General features: G+C 36.1%; 1 protein-coding gene and 1 pseudogene across 3 annotated transcripts in view; one reads left to right on the top strand and one right to left on the bottom strand.

Moving 5' to 3' along the window:
• LRRTM4 (leucine rich repeat transmembrane neuronal 4) overlaps window positions 1-14,860 on the bottom strand; it is a 733,146-nt gene that overhangs the window by 447,677 nt on the left and 270,609 nt on the right. The window lies entirely within an intron of this gene.
• Window positions 6,133-7,268, top strand: LOC113937422 (annotated as a pseudogene).

The following is a 14,860-nucleotide window of genomic DNA, read 5'->3' as shown; positions in this document are numbered from 1 at the left end:
AAATTATAATAAAGAGCAAGGAAATAAACACAGACAAACAAAAAAAAAATGAAGATCAAAATCCCTGCCTGCCTTACAATATAGATAGGATGATCAAGTGTGATAATTTTTATAAAAGTTCCTTACATATATACAGCATATTATTATCATTGTTTCCATTGCTTTGATTTTTTATCAATAAAAATATGACACCTCTGGATGAACTGACAGGACTATTCTCAGAGGCAAAAATGCCAGTTTATACAGAAGTACTAGCAAAATGTGATGTTTTATACTTATATTCATAAATTACTATTTTAAAAGTGTTTTTCCCAAGTTTTCATTTAAATTCCAGTTAGTTAACACACAGTGTAATATTAGTTTCAGAAGTAGAATTTAGTAATTCATCACTTCCATACAAAAGCTAGTGCTCATCACAATGAGTGCCCTCCTTAATCCCTATTCCCTGTTTAGCCCATCCTTTCACCTACTTTCCTTCTGGTAATCATTAGTTTGTTCTCTCTAGTTAAAAGTCTGTTTCTCGGTTTGCCTCTGTCTCTGTTTTTTTCACCCTTTGCTTGTTTGTTTTGTTCCTTAAATTCCACATGAGTGAAATCTTATGGTATTTGTCTTTGTCTCTGACTGACTTACTTCACTTAGCATAATACTCCCTAGCTCCACCCACATCATTGCAAATGGCAAGATTTTATTCTTTTTATGGCTGAGTAATATTCCAAAAACAAATAATCCAGTTAAAAATGGGGAGAAGACATGAATAGACATTTTTCCAGAGAAGAAATACAGATGGCTAACAGACACATCACTCATCATCAGGGAAATACAAATGAAAACCACAATGAGAGATCACCTCACACTTTTTAGAATGGCTAAAATTAACAACACAGGAAACAACAGGTGTTGGCAAGGAGGCAGAGAAAGGGGAACCCTGTTACTCAGTATGGAGGTTCCTCAAAAAGTTAAAATATCCAGCAACTGCACTACTAGGTATTGACCCAAAGATACAAAAATACTCATTCAAAGGGATACATGTACCCCAATGTTTATAGCAACATTATTGACAATAGCCAAATTATGGAAAGAGCCCAAGTGTCCATGGACTGATGAATGGATAAAGAAGATGCAGTATATACACACAATGGAATATTACTCAGACAGCAAAGTATTTTCAAAATTACTTTTTCACCATTTTAATCAATGCAATTTTTACTGCATTTTCTAAATAAACAAACTTCTAATAGGGTGAGATTTTTAAAAATGATACTGATTGGTGTGCACATCACATTTTGATTAGCGGAAGTGTAGAAGTGTGTCAAATATTGTTTTTATGGTATAATAATCACTTGAAAATACATTTCAAATTAATAAATCATTAAAACAAAATATAACTTAATGAGTGGGAAATATGCAATGTACAAAATTGAGTACCTGCAACTTTTATTCACTTGAAATTTGATGTAGGTGAGTTGAATGATCACAAAATCACACCAGTATATGACCTGTTGAAACACTTCCTCTTTTTGTTTAGAAACCAGAAAAACCTTTCTTCTGTTTTCTAGTTTCTAGCAATGGTATCTTTTAGGCAGGTATTTTAAGAATAATAGATTTACTTGTTCTTCATATATAGCACTCAGAATAGAATTACTTTGCAGCATCCTTTACTGTTTTGATGATACTGTGCCTGATAGTTACAAACCACCTAATAAATCTAAGCAGGCTTTGAGCTTTCATAACTTAGGTGCTCACCACATCTCCCAGTGCTCTTGTTACTCTGCCAACATTTTGTGATGGTTAAGAAGTTAAAAAATTTTGAACAACACAAAAGTGTCAGAATAAGGTATTCTTCCAATAATATATGCATGGGTAATACTAAACAAAAACTATTAGGTTTACATCTGTAATTAAGAATGTTACCCACAATGCTTAGTTGGCTCAGTTGGTTAAGTGTCCAACTCCTGATTTCGGCTCAAGTCATGATCTCAGGGTCTTGAGATTGAGCCCCACACTGGGCTCTGCACTGGGAGTGGAGCCTGCTTAAGATTCTCTCTCTCCCTCTGCCTCTACCCCTCCCCTGTGCTCTCTAAAAACAAACAAACAAAAATTGAGATTAATTAATATTTTGAAATTGTGCTTTTGGGGCACCTGCGTGGCTCAGTCAGTTAAGCATCTGCCCTCAGCTCAGGTCATGATCCCGGGTTCCTGAGATCGAGCTCTGCGTCGGGCTCCCTGCTCAGTGGGGAGCCTGCTTCTCCTTCTCCCTCTGCCTGGCGCTCTGCCTACTTGTGCTCTCTGTATCTCTATTAAATAAATAAATAAAATCTTTAAAAAAAAGAAATTGTGCTTTTACATTTAGTACTTCCTATAAAAGCAGTTGGTCATTTTAATAGGATAGTTTTTATATTAATTATAAATTAACACTTTATAATTTACATTAATCATTAATATACTTTATAATTTATATCAATTGAATGGCTACACTGATATAGGCATTTTATTAATAAAAAATAACATATCAATTAATATAAATTAATATAACACTATGATATATTAATTGTATTACTTATATCAATATGTTAAATTATTTTAACTTTGGAGATTTTTCCTTTGAAATTTGGCTATTCTAGGGCACCAAAAACAAGTATAATTAGATATTGAAATATAATTTTTGAAAATTGCTGAAACATTTTATATATACATTATGTAAATATACTATTTATATATAAATTTATACATACTTTTCTTTATATATTTATTTATGTTTTATTTATATTTCTTAAATTATGTATATATGTTAAAATTTTTTTTATTTGAATATAGCTGACACACAAAATTACATTACTACCAGATCTACAGCATATTGATCCAACTTTGCTATACAATGTGTTATGCTCACAAGTGTAGCTACCATTTGTCACCATACAATGCTATTATAATATCAGTGACTAAATTCCCTATAGTGTCCCTTTTATTCCCATGACTTATTCATTCCATAAGTGTTTTTATAAATATATAAAATATACATGTATGCATTCATTTGTAAAATAAAACCATGAACACAAAAAAGAGTGTTATGTATAGATATATACTTATATACATTCATTGCAAATTAAAATATGGGCACAAAATCAGATTTTTATAGTTGTAAAGCATGGACATGAAATATTGATACCAAATAAAGATAATTATTTTAGACCCCTATCCAACTGGAATAAAAATGATTTTTACTTTCTATGTCATCAAAACCATACTTCCTAGAAAATCAATTCTAAGTACCATTTGAGCCTGAAATCCATGAAGTAAGCTCAAATGTCAAACTTTATATAACTATAATAATATAAGCACTATTAATAGAAAATCACAAGTAATAAAAAATCATAATATGAAATTATAGACACATTTAACAGTGAATGAATAAACCCAAAGTGAAAAGCTTGATGTACGTTTTTTAGTTTTGTATAAGTAGATTATATACTTTGTCTATTTCCATATAGGTGGCACCCAAAGGGATATGCCCCCTTTTCAATTCTGTATTACTATAATTTTATTAATATTATCTTAATGCATATATAGTAAAAACAATTTCTCTGTAATTCTGAAGAAATCATAAATTCTGTAGGACACCAGCTAGCAGAAAATAGATTTAAAAAAACCCCCCAAAACCCTGAAATCTTTTCACAAAGAAAAACGCTTAAACAAATAGCTTTCAAATTCTAGTGCTCTCCAACATTCCCACTGAAATGATCAAAGGCTTGGATCATGTGTGGCAGGATAATATTTACATGTTGTCTGTGTATGTGCCCTTCTTCCATATCCAGAAAGTAGCTGGGCTTTGTTTTTTTTGCCACAGATTTTGGATGACCAGATAAAAGTTAAAAGTGCTTCTTCTCCTTTTGTGCAATTTTAAGCTTAGCAAAGAGGATTCCTAGGATTTTGAGGGAAATGGAGGGGAAAGGAGAATTTAGAAAGAAGCAACTAGATGGGAAGGACTGAAATTGAGAAGGGGGCTAACTAATCTATGTCCTTGGGAAACCGTAGTACCCCACGGAGAAGGCAAGACCTCAAGGGAACACAATATCAAACGCACGTCTAGAGCTTGCTGTGTGCGAGGCATTGTTTGGAGAACTTCACCTGCATTTATTCATTTAATCCTCAATAAAATATTCTGAGATCACATACAAGAATTTACATTTTACAGATAAAAAAAACTGAGGCAAAGAGAAGTTATATAATACACAATGCGGCCCAACTACTAGTAGAGACAATATTTGACTTGTAACTGTTTGGTTCCACTGTGTGCATTCATCCCCTGGCCTCTTCCACTGCTAAAGGCTGTTATGGGTACATGGTATCTTGTTGGCAAAACCTTCACTGTTATAGCCCTAAATAAAGTCCAGGAAGAGCTTGTCTCTCTGAAGGTGATATTAGGGTACATGGTAATTGTTAGAATATAAGAATTTCTGAGATTAAATTTTCCACCAGCCTGGAAAAATGGGGGCTTAGAGGCATAATTAAGTTAATTTAAAACAAAATTTTTAAAAATGTCAATAGTCCCACACACTTTGTGACAGATAATAATATGCAAGAAACTTTGAGGCTTTTAGGCAAGATATACTACAGAAACAACTAGACCAGGTGATAAGCCAATGACCCACCATTCACCAATTCAAGACAACTATTGCCCTCAAGTATGTGAAGCAGATTCCAATAGATATGCACTCTTATTTTAGAATCTCTGGGATCAGGGATGAGAAGTCGCTGGAAAAGATAGGAGGTATAAATCTTGATTCAACTATGGCCTTGGGGAAGGTCACAGATGCCTGAAATGACACAGAGTAAGGACCCTGTGTTGGCAATATTCCTCCTTGCTTATACTTAGGGCAGCTGGACTTGTTTGGCAAAGAGGTTTGGGTTTTTATTTGTTTCTCTAGTAAGTGGGGTTAAATGAGCCTCTGAGAGAATAGGAGCAGTGTCCTAACCAAATTCTAATGGTACAATCAAAATGGAGACAGAACAATGCCATGCTTGCTGCTATCACTCCATGATTGTCTAGCTCCCTAAGTTAAGACTCTTCAGATTAGAGGGTCTCTGAACTGGAAAAGAAAACTAGAGTGAATATAAACATTTTGCTTCCTTTTGGGTATAACTGATTAAAACCAAAACAAACCAATCTCTGAGATGACCTTTCTGAAGTTTCAGTGAAGCACAAGTGCAGTGAGTTAGCAAGAAAAAAAAAAAAATGTATATAGGGGCGCCTGGGTGGCTCAGTCATTAAGCATCTGCCTTCGGCTCAGGTCATGATCCCAGGGTCCTGGGATCGAGCCCCACATCGGGCTCCCTGCTCCTCAGGAAGGCTGCTTCTCCCTCTCCCACTCCCTCTGCTTGTATTCCCTCTCTCCCTGTGTCTCTCTCTGTCAAATAAATAAGTAAAATCTTTAAAAAAAATATACGTATATATACATATACATATACACACAATACACACACACACACACACACACACACACACATATTGATGGCAGAGTTTTCTTCTGCATCAGAGAGCTAAACTGTTAAAGATGTAATCCAGATGACTTAGAAATTAATCACTTAAAACTTTGGTAGCAAAATTAAAAGGAATAAGAAAAGACTTCTCTTTCCTAAAAAATAAAGAAGTAATCCTCTACTCTTTCCACTAATTACATTAAAAAATACTGGAGAGAAGAAGGCAGACTGGCAAGGGACCTTGGCATCCAGGAAATAACAGTGCTGAGTCTGTGGGTTTTCTTTTATCTTTATATATTGCAGACTTGGTGTTACAAAAGCCAGTAACTTGTAAATGTCAATGGGCACAGACAATAAAAGCCCTGACAAAAGTTTGCTCCTGTTTGGTTTTAAAAGGATCATAAAAGGGACAGTCTAGCATGACTTAAACAAAAAAACAAACAAAAACTTTTAGAAAACAGCTACTTTACTCTATCCAAAAAGCACAGAAAAAATTGTAGTCCCACCTCTACTCACACCAGCAAATGCCTAGGATGTAACCTAGACTTCCACTCTCCACTAGTTATAAAAATTTGCCCTTCCTCTCTTCAGGCATCCTCATGAAAGTGACACTGTCTTTAAACCCTGCATGGCAATCCCTGATGCACCACCATAATGCCTAGGGAAGATAGGGTGACCCAGAAGTCCAAACACTTCCTTGAGATCTTCCAACTTTATTAATTTTTTTTTTGAGATTAAGAGCAGGAGTGACAGGGAGAGTGAGAGGGAGAAGCAGACTCTCCACTGAGCAGGGAGCCCGATGCCAGGCTCAATCCCAGGACACTGAGATCATGACCTGAGCCAAAGGCAGATGCTCAACCGACTGAGCCACCAAGATGCTCCGAGATCATCCAACTTTTAGATGAATAGCCAAAATGCTTTATTGTGGGAGCAGGCAACATGGATTCCAAGCAGATGCAGCAGATCCACATGTCCCTCCATGGGAAGGCTGTGGGACTGATGGGCAAGAACACCATGATACACAAGGTCATCTGAAGGCATCTGGAGAACAACCCTGCTGTGCAGAAACTATGACCTCACATTAGGGGGAATGTGGGCTTTGTGTTCACCAAGGAGGACCTCACTGAGATCAGGGACATACTGCTGGCCAATAAGGTGTCAGCTGCTACCTGTACTGGTGGCATAGCCCCACGTAAAGTCTCTGTGTCAGCCCAGAACACTGGTCTGGGGCCTGAGAAGACCTTGTACTTCCAGGATTTAGGCATCACCACTAAAATCTCCAGGGACACCACTGAAATCCTGAGTGATGTGCAAATGTTTAACACTGGAGACAAAGTGGGAACCAGCGAAGCCATACTGCTAACCATGCTGAACATCTCCCCCTTCTCCTTTGGGACGACCATCCAGTAGGTGTTTGACAATGGTAGCATCTACAACCCTGAAGTGCTTGACATCACAGAGGAAACTCTGCATTCTCGCTTCATGGCAAGTGTCCCCAGTGTTGCCAGTGTATGTCTGCAGATAGGTTACCTGACCATTGCATCAGTGCCCCATTCTACCATCAAAGGATACAAGCAGGTCCTGACTTTGTCTGTGGTGACTGACTACACCTTCCCACTTGCTGAAAAGATCAAGACCATCTTGGCTGATCCATCTGCATTTGTTGCTACTGCCCCTGTGGCCACCACCACCACTGCTGCACCTGCTGCTGCTGCAGCCCCAGCCAAGGCTGAAGCAAAGAAGAGTCACAGGAGTCAGACAAGGAGAGGGGATTTGGTCTCTTGCACTAAGCACTGAAAAGCAACTGATTCAGCCAACTTTATTTGTGAAACAAGGAAATAAAGGCTTACTTCTCTTAAAAAAAAAAAAAATTGCCTAACCCTGCTGTCGATTACGATGGATCAGATAAGTCTGAGTGGTGAGCCAGGACTTTTATCCTTGCAAGAATGAGTGGCATCTAGGCTGTCTTTATTTTTCTCCTTTGACATCGGTGGAGACCATGTGGGAATCCTGTACTTCTATATCCACCTGAAGGTAACAGGGTACCCCTCCTTATTCTTGACTGAGGTGATGTTAGTAGATAGTCAGGACTTCATCACTACTCAGTAGCAAAAAGAAGTTACCTCCTCTACAGTCAAAGGAGGCTGAGTAGAGAATCAGGACTTTCACTGTACCTGGCAGTACTGAGCGGTACTCTCCCTTCCCCTGCCAGACTAGTGTCAAAGAAGGCTAGCCAAACCAAGACTTAAATGAGATCCAAAGTTTCATACATAGTCCCCCAAATATCTAGGACTTAATTCAAAGATCTCTTGACATGCAAAGAGCCAGGAAGATCTCAACTTAAATGAGAAAAGGTAATCAACAGATTGCCAACACTTAAGTGATTAAGTGATATAAATGTTAGAAATATCTGACAAGAATTTTAAATCATTCATCATAAAAATGCCTCTATGAACAATTATGAACATATGTGATATATTTTTTAAAACAGAAATCCTTAGCAAAGAAATAGAAAATATAAATAAGAACCCTGGAGGGAGAACAATAGAAATTATGCAATTTGAACAGAAAGAATATAATTTGGAAAATAATGCAAAAATAGGGATTCAGGGATCTGTGGGACTATTACAAAGGATCTAACATACACGTTATCAGAGTTCTGGAGAAGGAGAAAAGGGCAGAGTTGGGAAAAGTATTCAAAGAAATAGAAGTTGAAAACTTCCCCAAATTAGACATACATTAAACTGAGAAAATCCCAAACAAGATAGACCAAAGAAATTCATGCCCAGACTTAACAGTAAACTTTTGAAAATTAAAGGAAAAGAAAAATTTTGAAAGCAAACAGAGAGAAACAACACCCTACCTATAGGGGAAAATTTTCTAATGACAGTGAATTCCTGATAAGAATTCATGGAGGCCAAAAGGAAGTAGCATTTTTTTTTCGTCAGAGAGAGAGAAAGAGAGAACAAGCAGAGAGAGCATCAGGCAGAGAGAGAAGTAGGATCCCCGCTGAGCAAGGAGCCCAATGAGCCCAAAGGGGGACTAGATCCCAGGCCCCTGGGATCGTGACCTGAGCCAAAGGCAGACGTTTAACCAACTGAGCCACCCAAGCATCCCAGAAGTAGTATGTTTTAAAGTGCTGAAATAAAAGAACTTCATTCCAGAACACACACCCAAGAATAATAAACTTCAGAAATAAAGAGGAATTCAAGAGTGTCTCAGATGAGGGAAAATAAAATAAAATAAACAAAACAGAAACAAAAATTGAACAAGAATTGTTGCCAGAAGATTTACCCTAAAATAATGGCTTAAGGAAGTTATCTAAACAGAAAAGAAATGATAAAGGAACAAATTTTGAAACATCAAAAAAGAAGAAAAAAACAACAGAAAGCAAAATTATGGGCAAATACAATAGACTTCCCTTCTCCTATTAAGTTTTCTAAATTATACCTGATGTTTGAAGCAAAAATTATAAAACTGCCTACTTTAGCGCTCAGTGAATTTTTGAAGCAAAAATTATAAAACTAGCTCTCAGGAAATATTTAAGATAATTATAATTGAGGTAAGGTAGAATAATGTAAGGGTAGAAAAAGTTTGCATACTTTACTCCAACTAATCATATGTTGACACCAGTAGACTGTTATAAGTTATGTAGATACAATATAAATCCTAAAGCAAATAATTAAAAATTCTGAACAAAGAGATACACTTACAGACATCACAGATAAATTAAAATGGAATTCTAAACAATGTTCAAGTAACCTATAGGAAGAGAAGAAAAAGAAAACACAGAACTGAAAAACAAATAGATCAGAAAACAAAAAATAAAATGATAGTCATAAGCTCTTGACATATCAGTAATTGCATTATATGTAAATAATCTAATTACAACAATTAAAAAATAAAGATTGCAAGAGTATATTTAAAATTATGATGCAACTGTATGCTATACAAGAACCTCACTTAAAATACAGGTTTCCCTCACTAAGTAGAGTGCTCTTATGTAACCTTCCATAAGCCACAACATGGCATAAAGTGAAGAAGCAATTATCATTAATTTATATGGAAAATTTTTTCTAGCATTCCCAGATCCCAAAAATAACCTCTCTTAGGCTTTTCTGATTCCTGAGGACACATCTTGCTAATGGATGCACAAAATAAATCAAGATAAAAAACAGATGCTCATAGACATATTTCAAAGCTAGGGAGGCTTAATGCTGAGAAGCTGAGCATCCTTCCTGGGGAAGGAGCTTGGTGGAGCACCTCTTGCTTCTATTGGTTGGCGCTACCTCTATAACGGCTCATTGCAAAAGAAACACTGAACGCTCTTTTTGCCTTTTTTCATTAAAGTGAAAATCCTCTTAGGATTTCTTTAGGTTAATGGAAACAGGTACTAATGTAGATCTTTCATAAAAGTGAAGCGGCATAACGCAAACTTTCAAAAAGTGGGGAATACCTGTATAATGACATATGGAGGTTGAAAGTCTAAGTATTTATAAAGAATATGCAAATAACCAAAGGAAAACAGGAGTGGCTGTATTAATATATCAGACGAGGATGACTTCCCAGCAAAGGAAATTATCAGGAACAGAGTGGGGCATTACATAGTGAGAAGGGCCAATCCACCAATAAGACAACAATAGTAAATGCGTATAAACCAAACAGCAAAGCTGTAAAATATGTGAAATTAAACTGGTAGAGTGAAAGAATAGGCCAATCCACAATTATAGTTAACCTTCCCACACTCATCCCTAAGCAGTGATAGACAACTAGACATAAGTCAGCAAAAATATAAAAGAAGTCAACATTGTTATTAACCAACAGGATCTAATACACATTTATAGGCTGTAACACCTAATAACCATAGATTACACATTTTGTCCACAGAACGTTTACCAAAAGAGACCATATCTTAACCATAAAACAAACTCAAAATTTTAAAAAGAATTTAATTCATATGTAGTGTATTCTCTGACCGCAATAGCATCAGAGTAGAAAATCAATATTAGAGCAATAACAGGGCAACCTCCAAATGCTTGGAAATTAAACACTCTATTTCTTTTTTTTAAAGATTTTGTTTACTTATTTGACAGAAATACAAAGCAAGAGAGAGAACACAAGCAGGGGGGAGTGGAAAAGGGAGAAGCAGGCTTCCCGCAGAGCGGGGAGCCCAATGTGGGGCTCGATCCCAGGACCCTGGGATCATGACCTGAGCTGAAGGCAGAGGCTTAATGACTGAGCCACCCAGGTGCCACTAAACACTCAATTTCTAAGTGATCCAGAAATCAAAGAGGAAATATTAAAGGAAGTAGAAAAAGAATAAACTTAACAGAATGAAATTAACACATCAATATAAGTGGGATGCAGCTAAAGTAGTGATAAAGGGAAATGCATATCACTAGATGCCTGTTAGCAAAAGAGAAAAATCTCAAATCAATAATCTAAGCTTTCACATCAAGAAACTAGACAAAGAAGAACAATAATAAACCCAAAGCATGCAGAAGGAAGGAAATAATAACCAAAGAAACAAAACTAGCAGAAATTAATGAAGTGAGGAAACAGAAATAATGAAGAAAAACTATATAAAATTATCGGGTTTTTGGAAAAGATCAGTAAAACTGACAAATCTCTGGTGTAACAGATTAGAAAAAGAGAGAGAAGACATCAATGTCATGAATGATATAGGAGATATCTCTATAGCCTCTACTGGTATCAAAGGGATAATAACGGAACAATACAAATAACTCTACACAAATTAATTTGACAACACAGATGAAATGGACCAATTCTTGAAAGCACAAATTAGCACTACTCAGCCAACATGAAATAGATAATGTAAACAGCTCCATAACTCTTAAGAAATTAAATTGTTTATTCAACGAAATTCTGAAAAAGAAATCTCCAGGCTCAAATAGTTTCATTAGAAAAGCATACTAAACATTTTTAAAAGAACTAACAAAAAAATCAAGAACTAATTTTAAGCAAGCTCATATAAAAAAAATAGAAGAGTAAAGAATTTCCAACTCATTTGATACAACTAATAATTACCCTAATACAAATCCAGATGACAAAAATGGTAGAAAGAGAGAAAGAGAGAGAGAAAAGGAAGGAAGAAGGAAGGGAGGAAAGAAGGAAGGAAGAAGTAAAGGAGTGAGGGAGGGAAGAAACAACAGATCAATATTCCTCATATATATAGATAAAAAAATTCTGAACAAAACATTAGCAAATAGAATTCAGAAAAACATAAGAAACTAGTACATCATAACTAAATGAGTTTATTCTCGGGATGCAAGACTAAATCAATATTCCAAATCCAAGAAATATAACCTTCTATATTAAGAGAGTAAGAAAGAAAAATTACATGAAAAATTACATGATCCTACCAATTGATGCAGAAAAAGCATTTGGCAAATTTCAACACCCACTCATGGTAATAATTCTTAGAAAACTAGGAATAGACTTGCTATTAGACTCTCTAACTTGCTTTAAAAAAAAAAGAAAACTACAAATAATCTACAGCTAGTGGTAAAAGACTGAATGCTTTTTCTCTAAGTTTCGGAATAAGACAAGTTTATCCAGTCTCACCACTACTATTGGAAATTATAGCCAAAAGGATACAGTTAAGTAAAGGAAATAAAGGCACTCAGATTGGAAAATAAATAATTTCTATTTGCAGATGACCTGATTGTTTATGTAGAAAATTCCAAAAATCTACAAAACAATTCTATAATTTATATTTGAGTTCAGAAATGTCACATAGTACAACATAAACACTAAAAAAAGTCAATTGCATTTTTATATACTAGCAATGAACACATCAAGATCAAAATTAAAAATACAATACCAGTTCCAAACCCTCCAAAAAGGGTAATACCTACATATACATCTAATAAAATATGTACAACACTGATATGTTGTAAATTATAAAATGCTGATGAAATCAAAGAAGATATAAATACATGGAAACATATAACATGGTCATGAATTAGAAGACTCAACATAGGAAAGACATCAATTTTCTGTAAATTGTCATACATATACAACACAATTCCTATCAAATCTTAGCAAGACATTTTGTAGGTATATAGAAGATTATTCTAAAGCTTACACGGAAAGGCTAAAGAAGTAAAATATCTGTAACATTTCTGAAAAATATAATAAAGTGGTAGGAATTACCAGTCCATGTGATTTGAAGACTTACTATAAGCTAAAATATCAGGACTATGGTATCGGCAAAGGTCAAAAGAATAGGAGAGAGAGGGCTCCTGGGTGGCTCAGATGGTTAAGCGTCTGCCTTCGGCTCAGGTCATGATCCCAGGGTCCTGGGATCGAGTCCCGCATCGGGCTCCCTGCTCCTTGGGAGCCTGCTTCTCCCTCTGCCATTCTCTCTCTCTCTCTCTCTCTGTCTCTCATGAATAAATAAATAAAATTTAAAAAAAAAAGAATAGGAGAGAGAATACAGAAACACACAAAAGTACAGCCAACTGATTTTTCGACAAAGGTAAAAAGCAATTCAATGGAGGAAGAATAACCTTTTCAACAAATTGTGCTGAAACAATATGATACCCATAGGCAGAAAAATGAATTTCGACCTAAACCTCACAAATTACACAAAACTTAATTCAAAATAGATGATAGATTTAAATAAAAATGTAAAACTATAACACTTCTTGAAAACATAGGAGAAAATCTTTTGGACTTCAGACTTGGTGAAGAGTTTTTAAACATGACACCAAAAAAAGTCCATAAAAGAAAGAAAGAAAAAAAAGATGAACTTTCCCTGAAGAAGATACCTGAATATCAGATACCCTGAAGAAGGGTGGCATATAAGCATGTAAGATGTTTCACATCAACAGCCATTAGAGAAATGCTAATTAAGACCACAATGAGACATCACTACACACCTACTGGAAGAACTAGAATTAAAAATAGTGACAACACCAAATGCTAGTGAAACTATAAAGAAATTCAATCCCAGGTGCCTGGGTGGCTCAGTCAGTTAAGAGCCCAACTCTTGATTTCTGCTTAGGTTGTGATCTCAGGGTCTTGAGATTGATCCTCCTTGCCTTTTGGGCAGTGGGGTGGGGGCAGTCCGTACTCAGCAGGGAGTCTGTTTGGGATTCTCTCTTTCCCTCTCCCTATGCCCCTCCCCTGATCCTGCTCTAATATAAATAAATAAATAAAAACTTTTTTTTAACCTAATGATTTTTTTTTATTATTATGTTATGTTAATCACCACACATTACATCATTAGTTTTTGATGTAGTGTTCCATGATTCATTGTTTGCATATAACACCCAGTGCTCCATGCAGTACGTGTCCTCTTTAATACCCATCACCAGGCTAACCCATCCCCCCACGCCACTCCCCTCTAGAACCCTGTCTGTTTTTCAGAGTCCATAGTCTCTCATGGTTCGTCTCCCCCTCTGATTCCCCCCCTTCATTCTTCCCTTCCTGCTATCTTCTTCTTTTTTTTTTTTTTGCAACATATAATGTATTATTTGATTCAGAGGTACAGGTCTGTGATTCAACAGTCTTACACAACTCAGCGCTCACCATAGCACATACCCTCCCCAATGTCTATCACCCAGCCACCCCATCCCTCCCACCCCCCACCATTCCAGCAGCCCTCAGTTTGTTTCCTGAGATTAAGAATTCCTCATATCAGTGAGGTCATATGATACATGTCTTTCTCTGATTGACTTATTTCGTTCAGCATAATACCCTCCAGTTCCATCCATGTTGTTGCAAATAGCAAGATTTCATTCCTCTTGATGGCTGTATAATATTCCACTCTGTGTGTGTGTGTGTGTGTGTGTGTGTGTGTGTGTGTGTGCGTGTGTGTGTGTGTGTGTGTGTATCACATCTTCTTTATCCATTCATCTGTCGATGGACATCTTGGCTCTTTCCATAGTTTGGCTATTGTGGACATTGCTGCTATAAACATCGGGGTGCACGTACCCCTTCGGATGCCTACATTTGTATCTTTGGGGTAAATACCCAGTAGTGCAATTGCTGGATCGTATGGTAGCTCTATCTTCAACTTTTTGAGGAAACTCCATACTGTTTTCCAGAGTGGCTTTTTAAACAACAACAACAACAACAACAACAACAACAACTTGATCCCTCATACACTGCTGGTAGAAATGTAAAATGGCTGAGTTGCTATGAAAAATAGGTTGGCAGTTTCTTAAAAACATAAACTATACATTACCATACAACAGATCAATTGCACTTCTGGGCATTTATCCCAGAAAAATAAAACTTATATCCACACAAAAACCTGTACACAATTTTTTATAGCAACTTTCTTTGTAACAGCCCCAAACTGAAAGCAACAAAAATGTTACTTAACGCTTCTATGGAAAAACAAAATGTTGTA

Source organism: Zalophus californianus, chromosome 8, assembly GCF_009762305.2.
Source record: "Zalophus californianus isolate mZalCal1 chromosome 8, mZalCal1.pri.v2, whole genome shotgun sequence".
Taxonomy (NCBI): Eukaryota; Metazoa; Chordata; class Mammalia; order Carnivora; family Otariidae; genus Zalophus; species Zalophus californianus.
This window is presented reverse-complemented; position numbering and strand designations above follow the sequence as displayed.